General features: G+C 45.7%; 1 protein-coding gene across 4 annotated transcripts in view; it reads right to left on the bottom strand.

Annotated features, from left to right (window-relative positions):
• Nucleotides 1–7,073: 7,073 nt before the first annotated feature.
• The window catches only part of ZHX2 (zinc fingers and homeoboxes 2), a 182,475-nt gene continuing 164,914 nt past the window's right edge, over nucleotides 7,074–24,634 (bottom strand). For 3 of the 4 annotated variants that reach the window (XM_055432047.2, XM_088844809.1, XM_055432050.2), the window contains one exon: nucleotides 7,074–8,325. The gene's annotated coding sequence lies outside the window, so the exon portion shown is untranslated. Of the gene's footprint in view, nucleotides 8,326–15,718; nucleotides 17,765–24,634 lie in introns of those variants that run through there. The other variant, XM_055432048.2, reaches the window with a different exon arrangement.

The following is a 24,634-nucleotide window of genomic DNA, read 5'->3' as shown; positions in this document are numbered from 1 at the left end:
TAACTTTATTCAGTTTCTAGTTTCTACCATCACACTCTCTTTCTCTCTATATATATTTACATATAAAGCTATGTATTAAAAATACATAATCATATAAAATATAACTATATAAATAATTTTTATGTATGTAAAATTGAGACACTATAAAATTCACCCATTTGGTGCATACAGTTCAATGGCTTTTAATATATTTGGAGTTGTGCAACCATCACAATATCAATCTTGTAACATTTTCATTACCTCACAAATCTTTCATCTCCCAGCCCTCACCCCCAATCCTCTCTCTGCTCCATCAACCCCCACTTTCTGTCTCCATGGGCTTGCTTATTCTGAATGTGTCACAAAGGTGGAATCACAGAGAGTATATTTTCAAACTGTAATCCAATCTGCCCTGCATCTTTAATTGTTATCCATTCTGCAGACACGTGCTGAGCAGTGGGGTAACAGTGTAGGTTTTAGTCATGACTCCTTCATTTCTAAATGACAGTAAAGCAACTTGAACTAATTTTGAAGCACAAGGGGGATTTAATGGCTTACATAACTGGGAAAGACGGGGTGGACCTAACTTTAAGGTCGACTGGATCCAAGTACTTAAACTGTGTCGTTTGTCTCTCTTCTTGCTTCTGTCTCTTTCTACCTCTTTCTTGCTCTCCTCCCAGCTCTGTCTGCTTCAATTTCTTTAAACCTCAGGGAGGACTCTGATTAACCCAACTCGTGTCACGTGTGTACCCCTTGGGCCACTCACTGAGGTCAGAGAGCATGCTATGATTGGCTAGGCTTGAGTCACATGACTACCCATGGAAAGAAGGGTCTGGTCCTGGGCTTACAGGGGAAAAGCAGGTGTATAGAAGACTTTCCCAGAAGGAAGGGGTGTGAGTGTTGCTGAACGAGAGGACGAAAGGAGTGCTGGATGGATGTTCAGCACATTTCCTGGTCAGGAGGAGCTTCACAGTAAAAGAAGACTGAGCAACGAAACAGTACCTGGGTAGAAGTAGGTAACATCTCTTGGACAGAGGAGTTTAGAGCAGTAGGGCTTCCAGAGAACCAGTTGGGATGTGTGTGTCTTCCTTAAATCCAGCCTCTCTGTCACCCAAGATGTACCTGTGTCTGGTTGGTGGAACTTCAACTGGGGCTGGAAAAGAAATGGGGAAGGGATGCGTTCTAAGAGGGGAAACTGTGTGGACTCAGGGAGTGCTCACCAGTCAGCAAGCATACCAGAGTGGTCCCAAGGAAGAGAGACTGGGTAAGGAGCTGGGAGATCATTTGGAGAGATGGACCTGAGCCCGAGCTTGTGACCCAGATTCAGTGACTGGAAGCAAGTCCGAGGTAAAAGATGTGGACGCTGTTTTGTTTCACTTTACATATCTTTTATGTAATATGTTACTCATCTTGGTAACTTGGTAACTAAATCCCAAACTATGGTTTTGATTTCCCATCAGCAAGCAAATAGCATAGTTCTTTGGCAGTTATTCAGGGTCTTTCCAAGTGGATAATCACTTTAGTTTTCTTTGTGACTGTGTTTGAATTAGGGTGATTCAGTTGTTTGTCAAAGTGGGTTGTTCAAAACTGATGGTTTCTTGTTTTGTTACACGTACGCTGGGCTGGAAGAAGCACCAGCTGGAATCAAGATTGCTGGGAGAAATATCAATAACCTCAGATATGCAGATGACACTACCCTTATGGCAGAAACTGAAGAGGAACTAAAAAGCCTCTTGATGAAAGTGAAAGAGGAGAGTGAAAAGTTTGGCTTGAAGCTCAACATTCAGAAAACAAAGATCATGGCATCTGGTCCCATCACTTCATGGGAAATAGATGGGGAAACAGTGGAAACAGTGTCAGACTTTATTTTTTTGGGCTCCAAAATCACTGCAGATGCTGATTGCAGCCATGAAATTAAAAGACGCTTACTCCTTGGAAGGAAAGTTATGACCAACCTAGATAGCATATTAAAAAGCAGAGACATTCCTTTGCCAACGAAGGTCCATCTAGTCAAGGCTATGGTTTTTCCCGTGGTCATGTATGGATGTGAGAGTTGGACTGTGAAGAAAGCTGATCGCCGAAGAATTGATGCCTTTGAACTGTGGTGTTGGAGAAGACTCTTGAGAGTCCCTTGTACTGCAAGGAGATCCAACCAGTCCATTCTAGAGGAGATCAGTCCTGGGTGTTCATTGGAAGGACTTATGCTAAAGCTAAAACTCCAATACTTTGGCCACCTCATGCGACGAGTTGACTCACTGGAAAAGAGTCTGATGCTGGGAGGGATTGGGGATGGGAGGAGACGGGGACGACAGAGAATGAGATGGCTGGATGGCATCACTGACTCGATGGACATGAGTTTGAGTGAACTCTGGGAGTTGGTGATGGACAGGGAGGCCTGGCGTGCTGTGATTCATGGGGTCGCAAAGAGTCGGACACGACTGAGCGACTGAACTGAACTGAACAGACTCCTTGTTGAATTTCTACTACTTAACATCCTGACACTGTATATACTTTTTCACTTCTGCTCCTTGTACTATTCTCTGATTTATGCATTTGGCCAACCCCTACTCATCCTTCAAAACATAGATCACGTTTCCTTGAGGAGAGAGATTATACCTAACTTCTCTCTCACCTGGCAAGTGGCACAGGGAGAAATGAACTCGTGCATGAATGAGAGGATTCATATCCATCCAGCCTAAGGATGACATGTAGGTTTTTTGTCACTTATGAGTGCACTTTAATGCAAGTGTCAGTCAAATCCAACGAGTGGTGGGTTAAACAAATAGGTATTTATTTTTCTCACATATCAAGCTGCTTGACAATTTTCAGCTGTGGCGCTAGTTCAGGGACTCAAAGAAGCTATCAAGGACTTAGTGTTGAGATCAGCAATGCACACAAGGTAAGAACAGGGAGGAAGGAGACTGGCGCCAGCTATGCAAGTCTTCTGCGTGCATCTTGTTAGCCACTCCTGGCTGCAAGAGAAATTGACTTTCTCACCTGGGTTTGGGGTATGTCAGTTCCCGAGCAATATCTTGGGATGCTATTAGCAAGGACAAATGAGGGGATGGATACTAGCTAGGCAACCAGTGGCACCTACCACCTATGTCATCTCATAGGTTAATAGATTCAAGGTGAGGCTGTGTTCAGTATTGAGAAAGCTGTCCAAGTCCGCCAGGCAAGGGCACTTCAATTGATTATTAATGTCTGCGTGACTGTGGAGTGGGCCATACAAGCATTCTTGATGTGTACTGTCATCTCTGATCCGGCCCCTAGATTGATCTCTGTGTTGGACCATCTGTTTCCCACTCCTCACTTACCCCACCTGCTCTGTGAGCTGGGAGGCAGATTCCAATGGACTGGCCCAACAGATCCCCTTACCCTTTGACTGTTGGGTTGATTTGGCCACTGAGAGGCGGTGGCTGGAGAACGGAGGATGGGAGGAGAATGATGTCAGGGTATTTCTCCTCCTGTTGGGTCACCATGGTTTCCTGAAGGCCACATCTCCTTTCAGAAACCCCTTTCTGTCCATCTATCCTTTTTAGGTCCCACCCCTTACCCCTTCAGACCAAGCTCCTTACATCCTCCCTTTTTGGCTTCTCCAAGCCCGACCCACACCTTTGTAAACATCATCTTAATGCACTTCCTTTAAATCCCCAGTTTGTGCCCCGTCTCTTTTTCTCAAGGATCCAGCCTGAGGCAGTCTGTAATGCTTTAGGGGCTTGTTCTTGGGGAGGGTGTGAGAGTTATGGATGGAGACCTTTGTCTCCCTCCCTCCTCGAAGTCCAGGGCAGTGTGTCTCCTACCTTCTACAGGATACCGGGCTTGCGTGTCAAGGGATGCTCCTGGATGTCTTTTTAAATTCATTTTTACTAATCAAGCCCCCAGGGGTAATGATGGGCCCTCTACTGTGGTTTGTAAGTACATCCAGCTGCAAGGCACTCCAGATGGGAGCTCTCAGGAATCAGTAGGAGGGAACTGATGTCTCTCCTGGTTCTATCCAGATTGTATCGTGGCTGGCCAGTGAGAGCTGTCATTTCTGCAGGCTGTTGGTCAGAAGTGACTGTGCACCAGGTGGTCTGGAAGGACAAGGGTACCCGCAGCTGGGTACCACGGGACCGCCATCCTGTTACTGCCTCTGCCTTCCTGCTCCCCAAGGCCGGGGGCAGGGGTCCACACTCTGAGAACAGGCTCCATGATGTATCAGATCCCACCCCACATCCCGGTGTGGTGGAGGAGGTTGGCGAGGAGCCCTCCAAAGCCTTCAGAGCAGTGTTTCTTAAATGAGCAGATGAGTCAGCTGGGCATGCTGTCAAATTATAGATGATGATTCAACATGTCTGGAGTAGTGGCTGGGTTCTGCATTTCTCACAAGAATCCTGGTGATGCTGCTGCAGGGCACACACCTGAGTGGCAGAGACTAAGAGATGGGCATCCAGCACGGTAACCACCAGCCTTATGGGGCTATTTATATTTATTGTCTTTTCCTTTTTATAAATCTCATAATCTTATCAAATCATCAAAATGCTGAGTTTCTAGGAACAGGAACCCAACTCAGAAGGTTTTGAACTTAAGTCAAACAAGAAAAACATGTTGGTTTTTATGAAACCGTTAAGATAGGGAGCTGGCCAAGATTGGTGGGGCCCAGGGACCCAAATGATGTCACCACTGTCACCACCACCACCACCACCATCTCTTTCTTCTTTCTTTCCTCCTCGCCTGTTGATTTTTTTCAGCCTCATTCTCACTATCTGCAGGCTGGTTTTCTCTCTCGGGCAGGGAATTAGCTGGTGGCTCCGGGCTAATATCACACTGGCCATCTCAATGGGAAAAGAGAGCTTTCTCCTAGCATCTGAGCGCTTGTGCATCACACTGCACCTGGCTTTATGGCTGAAGTGCCAGGCTTGCCTTGTAGGAAGGGAGTGGGTCACTGTGATGGAAAGCCCCTCAGAATTTGATGAACAGGAGGGGAGACAAGTAAACCTAAAGGAACAGATGTGCAAAGAGGTATGGGGCAGACAAGACCAGCAGGTGTTCACGCCCCTCCATGGCTCTCACCCCTCCTGTCCATCTATTCCCCTTAACCACCTTTCTCCTAGTTTCTGCCACCCTTTAGTCATTCCCAGGGGAGAAGACATAGCCTGACATATTTTGCTGAGTGCTTCGGAGTACAACCGTCTGCCCTGTGTATTTTCATTGCAACCAATTAGCAAGGCTTTCTCTTTGGTGCAGAAATTAAATATAAAAAGACAAAAGTTCTGGCAAGGTTTTCCCTTTAGGCACTTGATAGCATCTCACACTGCCTTGCTGGGAGAATTAAATTGCTTGAGAGTGGCCAGCTGAATGGTAAGGGTGGTGAATAGCAGGATGGGAAGGCAGCCGACTGCCAAGGGAGAAGCTGGAGGGGGGCGCTTGGGCTGATGTTCATTAATGGGCTGGAAGGACAGGACAGCATGAGGAGATGAGGCTGTGGATGGTCCACTGCTCAGAGCACAGACAGGAACAGCAGTGCAGGGCCAGGAGATGAGCCAATCACAGCCACTTTGCAATTTTTTTTTTTTTTGGAATAAGAAAAGTACAGGGTGAATTTTTGTTTTTTTGGCAGGAGAAGGAAATGGCAACCCACTCCAGTGTTCTTGCCTGGAGAGTCCCAGGGACGGGGGAGCCTGGTGGGCTTCCGTCTGTGGGGTCACACAGAGTCGGACACGACTGAAGTGACTTAGCAGCAGCAGCAGTAGAGTTTAGGAAGAAGGCAATGGCAACCCACTCCAGTACTCTTGCCTGGAAAATCCCATGGACAGAGGAGCCTAGTAGGTTGCAGTCCATGGGGTCGCTAAGAGTCGGACACGACTGAGTGACTTCACTTTCACTTTTCACTTTCGTGTGTTGGAGAAGGAAATGGCAACCCACTCCAGTGTTCTTGCCTGGAGAATCCCAGGGATGGCGGAGCCTGGTGGGCTGCCGTCTATGGGGTCGCACAGAGTCGGATACGACTGACGAGACTTAGCAGCAGCAGCAGCAGTAGAGTTTAGAGGAGGGGTAGATAAACTGGCCAAAAGTCTTTAAGTCCCTGTGAAGATGAAACATCTAGAGCAGGGGTCCCCAGCCTCCAGGATCTAATGCCTGATGATTTGAGGTGGAGCTGATGTAATAATAATAGAAGTAAAGTGCACAATAAAGGTAATGCACTTGAATCATCTCAAAACCACCCCTCGCCCCGACCCCCAGTCTGTGGAAAAATTGTCTTCCAGGAAGATAGTCCCTGGTGCCAAAAAGGTTAGGGAATGCTGATCCAGACCACAGATTCCTAACATGAGGCCCGAGAGCTGGCAGCATCAGCCTCACCTAGGAGCAATGGATGTTCTCTGATCCACCCAGACCTACTCAATCAGAAACTCTAACCAGACTTCCAGGTGATTCTGCAGCCTGTTTGAGCTTGAAAGGCACTGGCCTACATGAAGGTCACCTTGAACAGTGAAGGGCTCCTTAAACCTCACCCGGGCAGAGACACAAAAGTTGACCTTCTGGGAGAAATGGCAGTTATCTTGGTCCCCAGCAGCCCAGGAGAGAAGTGACTTATCTGAGGTCACCCAAGAGACAGCAGTGGCCTACAGGCCTCATTCCCACACGCATGCTCTGCAGCAATTTTAAATTTTTAATTTTGAGCAAAATGTTTATTTGTCTGTCCTGGATCTTAGTTGTCACACGAAAACTTAGTTGTGGCATGTGGGATCTAGTTCCCTGACCAGGGATCAAACCCCTTGCATTGGGAGCGCAAAGTCTCAGCCATTGGACCACCAAGAAAGTCCCCTCTGCAGTATTTTATGAATCTATTTATGAAGACCTGGGAGAAGTGTGGGCCTGTCACTTCTCTGTGTCACAGAGATGCAATGACGATTCCCACATTGACACTGACCCCTGGTTTTTATAGTCCCCCCTGCACTGAAAACCCCATGATGACCTCACTTGAGGCAGGATGAAAGATGAGGAATGTGGCCATAATGGATTTGAATCGGTGGTGGGGTGGGTGAGCTGGAACCCTTGTGCTGTGCCCTGGGAGGCAGACAGCAATGAAGAACCAGGAACAGAGGAAAAGGTTATAAAAATGTTTAGTCTCTGCTTTATTGAGTTACAACAAATGAGCAACAAGTTAGAAAAATTGTTTTTTTTTTTTTAAACTCCCTAACGTTTTATTTGTGCAGTGTACTCAAATAGGGGGCAGTGGGATGGGGGAAGGGACTTCAAACACAATTTATATTGCAACGTTTACACCGGATGTGTGTCTTGGTTTTTCTTTTTTAGAAGTTAGGACTAACTGAGAAAAAAAAGTGCACTCATGAATCTAAAATTGGCCCAAAACAAACACACAAACAAAACAAACAAAAAATCAATTCGTTGTGAAGCTTCGAGCTGAAATCTTGTCCAATACCACACTGAGCAAAGGCAGTTAGGAACAGAAATGAAAACCAAAGCTGTTCATCTTTGTACCATCTAGACAGCACAGTCTCTTTTTGTTTTACTTTCACAAAATTAATGATAACGCTAATGCACTTGTGAGCCCTTTCTGCTGGTTTCTAAAAAGGGGCTCAGAGGGTAGCCACCTGCCACCCAGTTCTCCCGGCCCAAGGTCTGATCTCAGAGGCCAGGCCATCAGGAAAAACCAGACTGGCCTGGGGCAGTTCAGAAAGCCTTGTGCCTGGCTAAACAGGGACCCCCAAAGGCAACTGGGGAAGAACTATAGAAACGGATTTGATTTGGAAGATCTGTCATCTGTAAACCCCTCTCCAAGCTCTGACAGAGGCCTGAATCCCAGCCCTTTTCCCCGGAAGAAATCTCGCAAATTGCAAACTATCTTTAAAAACAAACTCGCCCTACCTAAAATCCAGTAGATATAATGGCACTAATGCTAACACCCTCCCTCCCCAAAATTAATAAAAATAAAAAAGAAAGGAAAAAAGAGAAAAGCACATGTGATCAGCCCTCCCTCTTGGAAAAAAGACCTTACAATGGTAGAGCTGGAAAAGGAAGTTGCCCTCGGTTAAAAAGGTAACAAAATTCCCATGTTGTACAAATTGGTTCCAGTATAGCAAGAGGTGGGGGCCTGGGCGCAGGAGCCAGCTATTTACAAGGACCCATGGAAAACGCAGTAGTAGGACTTTGGCACTAGGAGCAGTTCCCACCAGGCCTCGGGGAGGTGCGTGTGCGCAGAGGCAGCGGCAGGCACACGCAGCGAAGTCGTTCCACTTGGAGTCTCAGGCCAGGGCAGCCCTCAGCTGGGGAGAGAAGTTCTCTTCTTTCTTTGAAGACAGATTATTCCCTGCATCAGCACGGCAGTTCTGATGGACTTCCCTGGAAGGATGACACAAGACCAGAGAGGCAAGATGTCAGGGAGATGACCATCATTCCCTGCATGCAAGGCATCAGGGTGAGGGGGGAGGTGGCCTCTCCCTGGCTATCCTGGGGAGACGCTTCCCAAGTCATCCTGGGGTCGGAGGATGGACAGATGCCCTTCACATGTGGGGCCTGTTTTAAAGAAATGAGCGTGTGTCCTGAGCACGGTCTGACATTATGGGACGCGCCTTCAGAATAAGGCCTTTGAAAACAGGATGACTCTCTGGGCAAGTGAAGGAGGTGATTCATTTCATCATGACAAGACCCTTTTCTTGTTCCTGGATAGGCAGCCAGTCACCATGGTTCCTCAAAGACACCAGAATCAGACAAGTCTGGATTTTGGTCCTGACTTTTCTGTATGGAGAAGGAAATGACAACCCACTCCAGTATTCTTGCCTGGAGAATTCCATGGACAGAGGAGCCCAGTCAGAGGGCCCTAGTCCATGGGGTCACAAAGAGTTAGACACGGCTGAGTGACTAACATTTCTCTATATACTTGCCACGGGGCCATACACATGTCACAATCTCTCTAGGGCTTAGTTTTGCTCCTGTAAAACAGAGATGGTAATAGCAGCCACCTGGTAAAGTAGTTGTGATGAGAAGCTGATATATGAAACAGCTCTTAAAATAGTGTCCGGCATGTGGTGGTATTATATATGCTGGTGTTGTACTTGTTAGATGAAGCCTTTTCCAAATATGATAGTATATATAATGGTAATACATAAGATGAGAAATTTTAAGTGTCTTTTTATCTATTTTTATGTTTAAAATTTTATAATTTTTTAAATTGGAATATTGCTTTACAATGCTGTGTTAGTTTCAATTGTACAGAGCTGATTCACTTCATTGTACAGTAAAGCAATTATATTCCAGGTAAAAAAGAGAGAAAAAATATGTATTTTTTAATGTTTCTATCAACCCTCAGAGGTGTAGATATAATTACTATTCCCATTTTACAGGTAAGGAAGCTGAGCACAGAGAAGCTAAAACACTTGCCCAAGATCACCCAGCTAGAAAGTGGAAGAACCCAAATTCCAGCTCAGGCAATTTCCAGAGCCTGTTCTCTTAATAGTGTTCATTAAGAGTCAGCATGGAGAAGTGTTTAATTCTTACAGACTTTGAAGTAATGAAAATAGTCCAAGGACCTTCTTATGGGTTGAATTGTCTCTTCTTTACCCCTAAAAATATGTTGACGTTCTCACGCTTAATACCTCAAAATATAACCCTATTTGGGGACTTCCGTGGTGGTCCAGTGGTTAAGAATCCGCTTTCCAATGCAGGAGATGAGGGTTTGATCCCTGATCAGGGAACTAAGATTCCACAGTTGCCCCTTAGCTGTGGGGCAACTAAGCCCATGTGCCAAAAGTACTGAGCCTGCACGCACGAGAGCCTGCACACCACAACTGACGCAGCTGTGCAGACCTGCTGCTGCCAAATAAAGAAACAAATATATACATATAAGAGAATGTAACTCTATGGAGATTCCTTTATGGAGGTGATCACCATTAAAATGAGGTCTACAGGGAGGGCCCCAATCCCACAGAATTGCTGTCCTAATAAAAAGGGGAATTTTGCACATAAAGAGACACACCAGGAGAACATCACAGAAAGATGAAGGCAGAAACTGGGGTGATGTATCTAGAAGCCAAGGAATACCAAGGACTGCCAGCAACCCGCCAGAAGCTAGGAGAGAGGCGAGGAACACAAGCTCCCTCACAGCCCTTAGAAGGAGGCAACTTTGCCAACACCAGCCTTCCAGTCTGCAGACTGTGGGAGAATCAATTCCTGTTGTTTAAGCCACCCTGTCTGTGGTACTGGATGGCAGCCTTGCAAACCAAGGCAGAACTCCATCTCCACTGTGGGCTCCGGGGAGCCAGGGATCCTGAGCCAGGAATCCAAGGGTGGGCTGGGGGCTGTGAAGTATGCAGTCAGTATTCCGTGAAAGGCTGGAAGGGGATCAGGTCTGCAGATTCCTGAAGCCACTGGCGTTTTCGTTGCCTCGTTCCTGGTAAGGCCATGTCACAGCTTGTTATTGCGCGGTCATTTCTCTGGTTGAGAAGGCCCTGAGAAGCCTTTTTTTGGTGTGTGTGTGTGTGTGTGTGTGTGTGTAGGGGACCAAGAGCAAGAAGACCAGACTTCTAAGCCAAAGGTACCAGCAGATCATCTATATTGTGTCATTCCTAATGTCTGGATGTCAAAGGTACCCACATTTTGTCAGTACTCCTGAGAGTAAGACTGAATACTGCAGTTAAGAAACCAACTTGTAACACGGGAAGGCAGAGGGGAGGAAGGAGCCGGTACACTACCCATATATAAAATTGATAGCCAATGGGTATTTGTTGTATGACTCAAGGAACTCAAACCAGGGCTCTGTAATAGCCTGAAGTGGGGGGAGGTGGGAGGGAGGTTCAAGAGAGAGGGGACATATGTATACCTATGACTGATTCATGTTGATGTATGGCAGAAACCAATGTGATATTGTAAAGCAATTATCTGTCAATTAAAAAAAACAACTTGTAAAAGAAATTGTCTGTGAATGAAATCAGATTCTAGGAGTGTCCTTGCGATCTGGTACCACCCAAAAGGGATCCAGGAAAAGTCATCAAATTGTAAAAGCCACAGGGATCCTTACAGGTGATGCTGCCAACATCACTTCTTTCAGAAGGGAAAAAAAGGAAGCTTGGGAAGGAAAAGTGATTTCCTCAGGTCACATAACTGCTCAGCAGCAGAGTCAAAAGAAATAACAATCATGGTTGCGACAACAGTGAGAGTAGCTTAAATGTTTCTCATGTTTATTATGAGCCAGGGCTGATACTAAGTACCAACAGGGGTCATTTCATTTCCTCCTTATAGTAACCTGGTAACCTGGGGTGGGGGGTGGGCCTGCTCTGTGGTGAAGAGATGGGGTTTAGTGAGATCAAATGACGTCAGGCAAGTGGTAAGCAGTGGTGCCTGGATTCCACTGGGGCCGATCCAACTTTAACTGCCTCTCCCAACACCTGAGCTGGGTCTGGTCTCCCTGCCCTGTGCACGGATGCTGCCTGCATGGAGCCACAGGAGGTGGCTGCCTGCATGGAGGTGACAGGAAAGTGCAGGTCTGCTTCAAAGACACGGGCTGATATGGATACCTGTGGCTGATTCATGCTGATGTTTGGCAGAAAACAACAAACTCTGTAAAGCAATTATCATTCAATTAAAAAAAAAAAAAGATGGGGGCTGGGTGGTCCCGGGCACCCAGAGAGGACCACACACCTTATCGCTGTTACCATGCAGACACACACACCCAGGACAGGTATGTAGGCCACAGCCAGCTGCTTGCTGTGCTCCGCAAAGAATAGCTTTTCCCCAGCAAACGGGGTCTTTTACTGCCTTTGGAAAAGGCTGCTTCTGGCTGAATGTCCATCTGAACAGCTCTCAACAGTGGTTAAGACTCTGCTTTCCGATGCAGGAAACTCAGGTTCGATCCCTGGTCAGGGAACTAAGCCCACATGCCACAAGGAAGACCCAAGCACAGTCAAGATAAGAATAAATAAATAAATAGACTCCAGGAAACAAGGCCCAAAGTGGGTAAAGAGTGATTGATTGTATTCCCCACCAGGCTGAGGACCGCCAGCTCTGCACAGGACTGTGGGTACCCACAGTGGAGCAGAGTGGAAAGAACCTTGGAGTCAGAGAAAATTGGGTTCAGGGCCAGCCATTTCCGAGCTGTGTGCTGAGATCAGCTACTTAGCCTCCCAGAGCCTCATTTCCACAATTCACAACCAAGCAGCTGCTGGGAGGGTTGCAGATGAGGTGCGCAAAACATATGGGTGCTCCAGAAATATTGTTCTGCTTCATTTTCCCTTGAGGAAAGCCAGGTGCAGAACTACGGCCTTAGGAGTACGTGAACTCACCTGTGTATGTGACACTATACACATCTTGTCTCTCATACAGAAAACTGAACCCTGTCTCTAAGTGACTGGTAAAAAGTTGTCTTTTGTTTTTTTATTTTTTAATTGGAGGAAAATTGCTTTATAGGGTCCTGTTGGTAAAAATTTGCCTTTTAGATAAACCTCAATATTAAGGTGGTTCTCCATCTGGCATTTTTAAAAAAGAATGGAAGTAGAGCAAATTGACAATATTCTGTTAGTTTCAGGTATAAAGCAAAGTGATCCTATATATATATACACTATTTTTCAGATTATTTTCCATTACAGATTATTATAAGATATTGATTAGAGTTCCCTGTGCTAGACAGTATATCTTCGCTTCTTATCTATTTTATATACAGTAGTGTGTATCTGTTAATACCATACTCCTAATTTATCCATGCCCCCTCTTTTCCCTTAGGTAACTATGGGCTTATTTTCTGTGTCTGTGATCTGTTTCTGTTTTTTATATAGATTGTGTTCTTTTTTAGATATAACATATAAGTGATATCATGTAATATTTGTCTTTCTCTGTCTGACTTCACTGATATTCTTTAGGTTCATCCATGTTGTTGAAAATGGCAATATTTCACTCTTTTTTATGGCTGAGTTATATATACATATACACCACATTTTCTTAAGCCAGCAGTCTGTTGCTGGGTGCTTGGGTTGTTTGCACATCTTAGCTATTGCAAACAGTGCTTCTGTGAATGTTGGGGGTGCATGTATCTTTTAGCGTTTTCATCTTTTCCGGAGTGGGACCACTGGATCATATGGTAGTTCTATTTTTAGATTTTTAAGGAATATCTTTATTGTTCTCCATCGTATTTACATACCAATTTACATTCCTGCCAACAGTGTTGGAGGGTTGTCTTTTCTCCACATCCTCTCCAGTATTTATTATTTGTAGACTTCTTCATGATAGCCATTCTGACAGGTATGTTACCTCATTGTGGTTTTGATTTGCATTTCTCTAATATAATTGGCATATTGAGCATCTTTTCATGTGCCTGTTGGCCATTTCTATAACTTTTTTGGAGGAATGTCTATTTAGGTCTTCTGCACATTTTTCAGTGGGGTTGTTTTCTTGATATTGAGTTGTATGAGCTGCTTGTATATTTTGGATATTAACCCCTTGTTGATTGCACCATCAGCAAATTTTTTTTCTCATTCAGGAGGTTCCCTTTTTGTTTTGTTGATAGTTTCCTTTGTTGTGCAAGAACTCTTAAGTTTGATTCAGTTCAGTTCAGTCGCTCAGTCATGTCCGACTCTCTGCGACCTCATGAATCACAGCACGCCAGGCCTCCCTGTCCATCACCAACTCCCGGAGTTCACTCAAACTCATGTCCACAGAGTCGGTGATGCCATCCAGCCATCTCATTCTCTGTCGTCCCCTTCTCCTCCCACCCCCAACCTTTCCCAGCATCAGAGTCTTTTCCAGTGAGTCAACTCGTCGCATGAGGTGGCCAAAGTATTGCAGTTTCAGCTTAGGCATCAGTCCTTCCAATGAACACCCAGGATCGATCTCCCTTAGAATGGACTGGTTGGATCTCCTTGCGGTACAAGGGACTCTCAAGAGTCTTCTCCAGCACCACAGTTCAAAAGCATCAATTCTTCGGCGATCAGCTTTCTTCACAGTCCAACTCTCACATCCATACATGACCACGGGAAAAACCATAGCCTTGACTAGACGGACCTTCGTTGGCAAAGTAATGTCTCTGCTTTTTAATATGCTATCTAGGCTGGTCATAACTTTCCTTCCAAGGAGTAAGTGTCTTTTAATTTCATGGATGCAATCAGCATCTGCAGTGATTTTGGAGCCCAAAAAAATAAAGTCTGACACTGTTTCCACTGTTTCCCCATCTATTTCCCATGAAGTGATGGGACCAGATGCCATGATCTTTGTTTTCTGAATGTTGAGCTTCAAGCCAACCTTTTCACTCTCCTCTTGCACTTTCATCAAGAGGCTTTTGAGTTCCTCTTCACTTTCTGCCATAAGGGTAGTGTCATCTGCATATCTGAGATTATTGATATTTCTCCCAGCAATCTTGATTCCAGCTTCTGCTTCTTCCAGCCCAGCGTTCCTCATGATGTACTCTGCATATAAGTTAAATAAGCAAGGTGACAATATACAGCCTTGACGCACTCCTTTTCCTATTTGGAACCAGTTGGTTGTTCCATGTACAGTTCTGACTGTTGCTTCCTGACCTGCATACAGGTTTCTCAAGAGGCAGGTCAGGTGGTCTGGTATTCCCATCTCTTTCAGAATTTTCCACAGTTTCTTGTGATCCACACAGTCAAAGGCTTTGGTATAGTCAATGAAGCAGAAATATATGTTTTTCTGGAACTCTCTTGTTTTCTCCATGATCCAGCGGATGTTGGCCATTTGATCTCTGGTGCCTCTGCCTTTTCTAAAACCTGCCTGAACATCTGGGAGTTCACGGTTCACATGTTGCTGAAGCCTGGCTTGGAGAATTTTGAGCATGACTTTACTAGCGTGTGAGATGAGTGCAATTGTGTGGTAGTTTGAGCATTCTTTGGCATTCCCTTTCTTTGGGATTGGAATGAAGACTGACCTTTTCCAGTCCTGTGGCCACTGCTGAGTTTTCCAAATTTGCTGGCATATTGAGTGCAGCACTTTCACAGCATCATCTTTCAAGATTTGAAAGAGCTCAACTGGAATTCCATCACCATCACTAGCTTTGTTCGTAGTGATGCTTTCTAAGGCCCACTTGACTTCACATTCCAAGATGTCTGGCTCTAGGTCAGTGATCACGTTATCGTGACTATCTTGGTCGTGAAGATCTTTTTTGTACAGTTCTTCTGTGTATTCTTGCCACCTCTTAATATCTTCTGCTTCTGTTAGGTCCCTGCCATTTCTGTCCTTTATCGAGCCCATCTTTGCATGAAATATTCCCTTGGAATCTCTAATTTTCTTGAAGAGATCTCTTGTTTTTCCTATTCTGTTGTTTTCCTCTATTTCTTAGTATTGATCACTGAGGAAGGCTTTCTTATCTCTCCTTGTTATTCTTTGGAACTCTGCATTCAGATGCTTATATCTTTCCTTTTCTCCTTTGCTTTTCGCTTCTCTTCTTTTCACAGCTATTTGTAAGACCTCCTCAGACAGCCATTTTGCTTTTTTGCATTTCTTTTCCATGGGGATAGTCTTGGTCCCTGTCTCCAGTACAATGTCATGAACCTCCGTCCAGAGTTCATCAGGCACTCTATCTATCAGATCTAGTCCCTTAAATCTATTCCTCACTTCCACTGTATAATCATAAGGGATTTGATTTAGGTCATACCTGAATGGTCTAGTGGTTTTCCCTACTTTCTTCTATTTAAGTCTGAATGTGGCAATAAGGAGTTCATGATCTGAGCCACAGTCAGCTCCTGGTCTTGTTTTTGCTAACTGTATAGAGCTTCTCCATCTTTGGCTGCAAAGAATATAATCAATCTGATTTCGGTGTTGACCATCTGGTGATGTCCATGTGTAGAGTCTTCTCTTGTGTTGTTGGAAGAGGGTGTTTGCTATGACCAGTGCGTTCTCTTGACAAAACTCTATTAGCCTTTGCCCTGCTTCATTCCGTGCTCCAAGGCCAAATTTGCCTGTTACTCCAGGTGTTTCTTGACTTCCTACTTTTGCATTCCAGTCCCCTATAATGAAAAGGACATCTTTTTTGGGTGTTAGTTCTAAAAGGTCTTGTAGGTCTTCATAGAACCGTTTGGCTTCTTCTTAGGTTCCATTTATTTATTTTTACTTTTATGTCTTTTGCCTTGGGAAACTAAGAAAATATTGCTACAATTTATGTCTGAGAATATTTTACCCATACTCCCTTTTATGAGTTTTATAGTGTCATATCTTACATTTAGATTTCTAAACCATTTGAGTATATTTTTGTGTATGGTATGAGGGTATGTTCTAACTTCACTGATTTACATGCAGTAGTCCAGCTTTTCCAATACCACTTGCCAAACAAACTGTCTTTTCTCCATTGCCTAGTTTTGCCTCCTTTGTCAAAGATGAATTGAGTTAAGGTGTGTGAGTTTATCTCAGGGCTATTCTGTGCTATTGATCTGTGTGTCTGTTTTTGTGTCAATACCATGCTGTTTTGATTATCTAGCTTTGTATCAATATTATAGTCTGGAGTCTGGGAGGGTTATGCCTTCAGCTTTGTTTTTTTTTTGTCCCACTATGCTGAAGTTGAACCTCCAATACTTTGGCCACCTGATGCAAAGAACTGACTCATTGGAAAAGACACTGATGCTGGACAAGATTGAAGTCAGGAGGAGAAGGGGACAACAGAGATTGAGATGTTTGGATGGCATCCCTGATTTGATGGACATGAGTTTGAGCAGGCTCCAGGAGTTGGTGATGGACAGGGAAGCCGTGCATTCTGCAGTCCATGAGGTTACAAAGAGTCGGATAAGACTGAGCAACTGAACTGAACTGAACTGAGGGTTGCTTTGGCCATTCTGAGTCTTTTGTGGTTCGGTATAACTTTTAGGATTATTTGTTCTAGTTCTGTGAAAAATGTCATGAGTATTTTAACAGGGATCACGTTAAATCTGTAGATTGCTTTGAGTAGTGTGGTCATTTTAAAATACTCTTCCAATCCAAGAGCATGGGATATTGTTCTATTTCTTTGAATCATATTTAATTTCTTTTATGACAATGTGTTTTCCCCTATCTTATGGGTATGAACATGTATAATCCTCCAACTATGTATTAATAAAGAAAAATGCTGAACAAGACCATTAAAAAAGCCACAAAAACCAGACTGCAAGGCCAAAGGGTGACCCGGAGAAGGGGAGACTAAGTCACTGTTTTTTGGTTTTTGCAGTGTTCCCAGATGTCTGTGGATGGCTCTGGGCCCGGCTCTTGGAACCACTGGGCTTCGGTTCTCATTTGACCTCTCCCAGGGTTTGTCGTGGTGGGCAGGACCTGGGCTGTGGGAGCTGGCAGCACTCTCAGAGTGAGGCTGGGAAGGTACTGGACACAGAGGGCACACAGCCCAGCCCTGTAGGCCACTGTCCCAGCGGCAGGCCACTTCCCCAGAAGGCCCTGCTCCCAGACACGCTCAGTTCACCTTGTTAAGTGTTCCCGTGCCGGGGCTTGCACAGCACAGCTGTCATCATGATGTCTTCAAATTGCCTGATTAATCGTATGTCCACAGTGTTCACTGCTACCCCTGCCCCACCCCCATCTCTCCCACCACTGCTTTGGGCTCTTGGAGGATGCTCAAATGTTCGTTAGTTAATGAGACACAGGAAGAGAGCACGGTGCTGTTAGAGGTGGCTGCTTAGACAAGATCGGTGACAAAGTTCACATTTCATTTTTTGTTGATTTTTTAAAGAGTGGGCAGGAGGAGAAGGGGGCAGCAGAGGATGAGATGGTTGGATGGCATCATCAGCTTCATGCACGTGAGTTTGAACAAACTCCGGGAGGACAGTGAAGGACAGGGAAGCCTGGCGTGCTGCGGTCCACGGGGCTGCAAAGAGTTGAACACCACTCAGTGACTGAACAACAGTGATCTTTACTTACGTGGCCCTGCGCTACTACCTGGAGTCTTATCACTTGGTCAGGGACACTCGCCCCTGCAGAGAACCAATGGCTCGATGGGTCACTTAGTCCCAGGGCACCAGATTGCAGCTGTGGGGGAAACTGCAAGGTCACTGGGCCCCTTTCCTCGTGGCCGCTCTTCAAACATTTCTACCGAGTGGATGTCGCACTTCTCCCTGAACAATGCCCAGGATGGGGGGACCCACTGCCTCCCACAGCTGTCCCTTTCTATCTTGGGGACACCTTGGAATGTTAAAAAGCACTATCTAATTCTTTAGCAAAATCTATTTCCTTATTACTCTGCCTTTGGGGAAGCATGAAACAATTAGAATTCTTTTCCCATGTGCCAGCTTTCTGATCCTATTTCTCCTTAATTTTCCCTGTAGGGATTTCCCCTGGGCCCTGTGGACTTGAGAGAGAACGCCGCAGTCCCTGAGACAGAAACACAAGCAGTGTGACCGTGATTTGTTAGCTCAATAACATTTCTGAGTCCAACTTTCTTTTACTGGGAGGGGGCATGGGTGACAAGGAAAAAGAATAAGTCATTTCCCAGTGGATGCGGGAAAGTTTGCACTACCCCAAACTGACCCCACATTCAGCCTCGGTCAACTCTGGACATCTGGCTAAGGCTCTTTCTCTGAAGCAGTTTGGGGGACCTCCTGGGGACCTTGCACAGACCTGTATGCCAGGTAGATCTTTCTGCTTTTTGGAGATGTTCAAAGGCAGAAGGAATCAGGGGCTACTGGGTCTTCCTGCTGCTTTTCCATCACTGGATATTATCCTGTGGAACTCAAAGAATCTGAGCAAATGGAATTATATTTTATTTATGTATTAATGTTTTGGTGTGGCTGCACTGGGTCTTTTTGTTGAAGCACAAGGGGGCTCCTCTCATGGCATGTGAGCTTAGCTGCCCTGCACCATGTGGGATCTTAGTTCCCTGACCAGGGGATTGAACCTGAGTCCCCAACATTGGACAGTGAATTCTTAACCACTGGATCACCAGGGAAATTCCTTGGAATCCTATTTTAAACTCACCAGGCAGACTCTTGACATGGTTACAAGTTTGGGTTTGAATTCCAGCTCCACTGTTTTCTAGCTCAGTGACCTTGGGCCAGTTACTTTTCTGTGGCTCATTCTCATCAGACAATGGAAATGATGTCTATGGAGAGTCTCTGAGTGAACACATGTAAAGTGCTTGAGCAGGGCTGGCATAGTAACTGCTCAGCAAATGCCCCCCCTTGCTGCCTCTGCCCCCACCCCCACCTTGAGATGCAGGTGCCATGAACACCCCAAAGCACGGACTTGTACTAGTGGGGCCCCAACCGGAACAGTCGATTTGGAAAGGCAAGACGGCCAAGTTCTCCACGTGCAGAAGACTGTGCAATTTCTGAGTTGTGTCCACTGAGCAGGTGCTGATGCCAAGGCCACGCCCCTGTTTTGGGGCTTTCACTTATATTATCTCACTTGGTCCTGATAACAACAGACAAGTCTACTGGTGAGTGCTGTGGACTGAACTGTGTCCTACCCCAAGTTCCATGCTCAACTCGAATCCCCAGGGTGACTGTATCTGGAGATACAGGGCCTTTTAGGAGGTGTGTACATGCTCTGCTAAGTCACTTCAGTTGTGTCCAACTCTTTAAGACCCTCTGGACTATGGCCCGCCAGGCTCCTCTGTCCATACGGGATTCTTCAGGCAAGAATACTGGAGTGGGTTGCCATTTCCTCCTCCAGGGGATCTTCCCAGGGATTGAACCCCTGTCTCTTACGTGTCCTATGTTGGCAGGTAATGAAGTTTAAAGGAAGTCATAAGGGTGGAGCCCCAAGCCAACAGGACGGGTATCCTTATAAGATGAGGAAGAGACAGCAGGAGGGTAGACGCACAAAGTAAAGGCACGTGAGGACAAGGAAGGTGGCCGTCTGCAAGCCAAGGAGAGTGGTCACATCAGGAGCGTACCTTGCCGGCACCTTGATCTTGAACTTTTAGCCTCCAGAACTGTGAGAAAATAGATCTATGTTCTTTAAGCCGCTCAGTCCACGCTCTGCTATTTTGGCAGCCCTAGTTGACTAATACAATGAGTACTAAGGCTGTAGAAACTTTAGTCATAAAAAGGAATAAAATATATAGGAATGAGGGTGTTTTAGAATTTTCTACCATCCATCTTCCATTTACCACCAGGGAAGAAAGTTCTCAACACCCAGATATCTGCATGATGACTTTCCTTTTTTTTTTTCTAAAAAGATTTATAAATTTTATTTATTTATGACTACACTGGGTCTTAATTGCTGCACATGGGCCTCTGCAGTTGTGGTGAGTGGGGGCTACTCTCCACTTGTGGTGCTCAGGCTTCTTGTTGTGGTGGCTTCTCTTGTCGCAAAGCATCGGCTCTAGGGCTGCTGGCTTCAGTAGTTGTGGCTCCTGGGCTTTAGAGTACAGGCTCAATAGTTTCGGTGCATGCGCTTAGTTGCTCTGCAGCGTGTGGGATCTTTCCAGACCAGGGATTGAACCTGTGTCCCCTGTGTTGGCAGGTGGATTCTTTACCACTGAGCCACCAGGGAAGCCTGATGACTTTCCTTTTGTTCCTTCCTTAAGTATTTCAGAGGGTCTCAAACTTTGTCTATTGGGTCATACACACAGAATCACATATAGTCTTTATTGGTGAGTGAGAGGAGTTTCAAGGGATAATTTGATGATATGTGAGTCCACCTAGCATTCCATTTTTTTACTCCTGCGCTTCTTTGAAGTGTGAACTCAGGCAAGTCATAGCCACAGTAGCCACCTTTCAGGTTCCCTGACGCACCAAGTTCCCTCCTGTCTCAGGGAGTATGTTGTCTCTTCTGCCTGGACTGCTTCTCCTCTCTGCCCAGCCAACTCCTACTTAACCTTTTGGATTTCAATTCATCCACTTCTTGTTCAGAGAAACCTTGTCCAACGCCTTAAATCAGGTCTAATTGCTCTATAGTCTTACAGTTCCATGTACCTTTCCTTCAAAAAATCTTGCCACCTGGCAGCGTTTCCTTTTTGTTTGATGGAAGATTATTTGGTCAAAGACTATGGGCTCTGGGGCTCCCCAGGTGGCACTAGTGGTAAAGAATCTGCCTGCTAATGCAGAAGATGTAAGAGATGTGGGTTTGATCCCTGGGTCAGGAAGATTCTCTGGAGGAGGGCATGGCAAGCCACTCCAGTATTCTTGCCTGGAGAATGCCATGGACAGAGGAGCCTGGCAGGCTACAGTCCATAGGGTTGCAAAGAGTTGGACATGACTGAAATGACGTAGCACACAGCACATGGGCTCCATGAGGGCAGGGACACGCTGAGTGCTGTAGCCTTCCGGAGCCTGGCACTGGGACACGCTGAGTGCTGTAGCCTTCCGGAGCCTGGCACTGCAGGCTTTCCACAAACACTGATGGATGAATGAGCCAAGGCACTTAGTGTGAACATCTCTGGGCTAGTTCTTTCTCCTCCTTGGGGCCGGCATACTTCCTCTGAAAAATGAGGGGGTTTGATTTCATTATGTTCTTAGTTGCTACAAGCTGCCTAAAGTGCAGGGCAAATTCCTAGTGTGAGAAGCTCCAGAATTAGATAAAAGGAAGTGATAGCAGTTAACTCTCCATGAGGTACCAGGGCAGTGAAGCTAATGTACAGTCCCTGAGAAGCATCACCCAGTAAATAGCTAGTGATTGATTCTCCAATAGACCTTTCCCTCAAGCTGCTCACACACGGAAAGCAAACTGTCCCCAATTCCTCTCCTGGGACGGTTGTCATCTGATGGGACTAGTGAGTGACTGGAAAAAGAATGAGGAGAAGTGGAGGACTGGAATACCAGATCCTGGATAACTGGAAGCCAACTCTCTCTAGTAATTCTCAGGTTGGTTCAATAAACCACTGTTGAGCATCTGTTCTGAATCAGGCGCTGGGGGATTCAGGGATTAATTGGGAATGGTGCCTGCCTTCAAGGGTCTGGTAGAGGAGAGACAGGGAAATAGTTAATTATAATTTTTCATTTCTCCATCCATCCGTCCACACATCTGTATTTAGATGGCTAATCTGAACAGATTATGGGGGTATACATATCCTGGGTCCTAAATTGTAGCGAGGCTCCAAGACTTGGAGCCTTGAATATTTTAAGCAAGTTGAACTATGGAAAATAATTTTTTTTCTGACATTTTCACAGAATTTACCTCTTCCCCAAAGCCATCCCTAATTCTCAGGAGATGGAAATTGGCAGAAATCAGGAGGCAGCAAAGTAGTGAATGAATAGCTGTGTAATAGCGTCCAGTTCTGTATAGAATGAAGACATGACCACAGCTTGTTGGTCTAGCCTGGGTGGCAATGGTGGAGCATTGTTGGTGAGGTGGTGGGCCATGGTGGTTGGGCACTGAATTGACAGAGGAGGAGGGGTCTCCAGGCTCCACCAGTCACTAGCTGAGGAAACCAGGGCAAGCATTCCTGAGCCTCAGTTTGGTCTTCTGTAAAATGGGCTCCCCTGGTGGCTCAGACAGTAAAGAATCTGCCTGCAATGTGGGAGACCAGGGTTTGATCCCTGGGTTGGGAAGATCCCTGGAGAAGAGAATGGCTACCCACTCCAGTATTCATGCCTGGAGAATCCCATGGATAGAGGAACTTGGTGGGCTACAGCCCGTGGGGTTGCAAAGAGTCGGACACAACTGAGTGAAAGGGGCTTCCCAGGTGGCGCTAGTGGTAAAGAACCCGCTTGCCAGTGCAGGGGATACAAGAGACGTGGGGTCGATCCCTGGCTCGGGAAGATCCCCTGGAGAAGGAAATGGTAACCCACTCCAGTATTCTTGCCTGGAGAATCCCATGGACAGAGGAGCTGGGTGGGCTACAGTCCATAGGGTCACAAAGAGTCAGACATGACTGAAGTGATTTAGCATGGCAGAAAATTAGGAAAGAGCCATACCTCTCTCAGAGGGTTGTCATGAAGTTTAAATGACTTAATAGATGTGCTGGCAAGAATGCTGCGCACATGACATATACAAATAAAGAGAAATTCTTCATGGAAGTAGAGCTGGGCTACTCCGTCTGGCCAAACATCAAGGCATATATCTGACAATCTTTGGCTCAAATATTTTGACTCATTTTTAGGAAAGGAGTTTCTTTTTTAGCTTCTTATGGGGACAGGTCTCTCAATGAATGGCTTGATAATGGATGGACCTAGAGACTGAATTAAGGTGACCCCATTCACGGCTTGGGAAGGATTCCTTATCTTTGCGTCTAATCTCAGGGCCAGGTGAGCCTGGACAGGTAGATGCTGTCCTGAGCCTTGCCAAGCTTCAGCCTGAGGAAATGACTGGGGATGGGGTAGTGGTGGTGGTGGTGGGGACACTCACACCCACAGAAGAAATCCCGTCCTAGAATCAGCTCTCAGCTGCTTACCCAAGTTTTTGTTTTTTTTAATGAAATCAAAACCATGTATTATTTCTAGGATTATATGTGTGGCAATTGCACTCAACTGCAGGTTCCTAGATAAATATGTGTTTAAATAAAGACATCACTGAATATTTATGAATTTCAAGAGACCTCTGTGTTTGGTTCATAAAAGCTGTGAAGTAATTTTGGAGAGTTTTTTTTTTTTTCCCCTTGAGGTTGAAAGCTTCCTCGAAGGGGTGCCTTGTTGGGAGAACTCTCAGGCACCGCCAGCAGCACAGGTTGAGGCCCCTTCCTTAAAACAATGGCGTCTGAAAAATATCAAGAGGCCCATTAGGGATATCAGGTATCTTCAGGTGTTGAGTAGATCTTAGCATCTTGTTTAGGGATATTTTCTAGCACACTCTTGCGGCATTCGCCATAAATAAAAAGAGGTTCCTGTGTGTTCCTGTTTTTTTCAGGGAGATGGCTAGTTCCTGCTGTTGCTCTGTCATGTCTGACTCTTTGAGGCCCCATGGACTGTAGTCCACCAGCCTCCTCTGTCCGTGGGATTTCCCTGGCAAGAATACTGGAATGGGCTGCCATTTCCTCCTGCAGGGCATATTCCTGACTGAGGGATCAAATCTGCGTGTCTTTCGTCTCTGGCACTGGCAGGCAGATTCTTTACCAACTGCGCCACCTGGGAAGCCCTTCTCCTTGTCTGTGCACTTGGCTAATTCCTTCCTGTCAGCTGAGTCAGCTGTCCCTTCCTCCAGGAAGCCTTCCCTGACCCCCAGCCTGGGTGCCCCTCCTTATGCTCCCCCACAGCTGTGCACCTCCCCATCATATGATGAAACACCCTGGCAAATAAAGGAAGGAGTAATTTCCTCTGTTATTGGCTGACTAAGCGCCTGGGGAACGAGAGCTCCGTCTTCTTCACCCTGTTCTCTCTAGCGTCTAGCACAGTTTTCGGCACACAGCAGGTGCTCAGAATGTATCTGTTAAGTTGAATTGAACCCAGTTGTCTACTATGTGGTAGGAGGAAGAAGGCATCATGTAGATATGTTTATGCGCCAGAAGAAATCTAGGGCAAACTAGAAGCGTTCACACAGAATCTGATTGGACAAAAAAAAAAATTACTCCTTCATTTCAATATGGGAGATATGAGCTGGACTGGTAGGATCTTTTTTTTTTAATTTAAATTTGTTATTTTATTATTATGTTTTAATTTGGCTGCGGTGGCTCTTAGTTGCAACATGCAGGCTCTTAGTTGTGGCATGTCTGATCAGGGATCAAACCTGGGGCCCCTGCACTGGGAGCGTGGAGTCTTAAATCACTGGACCACCAGGGAAGTCCCAGCAGAGTCTTATAAGAAGCAAGAAAATGGCCAGAGGGAGAATGGGGAGGTGGCACCATGGATGATACCCTTTAACC

Source organism: Moschus berezovskii, chromosome 16 (genome assembly GCF_049115385.1).
Source record: "Moschus berezovskii isolate FMDL1 chromosome 16, NW_MosBer_1.0, whole genome shotgun sequence".
Taxonomy (NCBI): domain Eukaryota; kingdom Metazoa; phylum Chordata; class Mammalia; order Artiodactyla; family Moschidae; genus Moschus; species Moschus berezovskii.
This window is presented reverse-complemented; position numbering and strand designations above follow the sequence as displayed.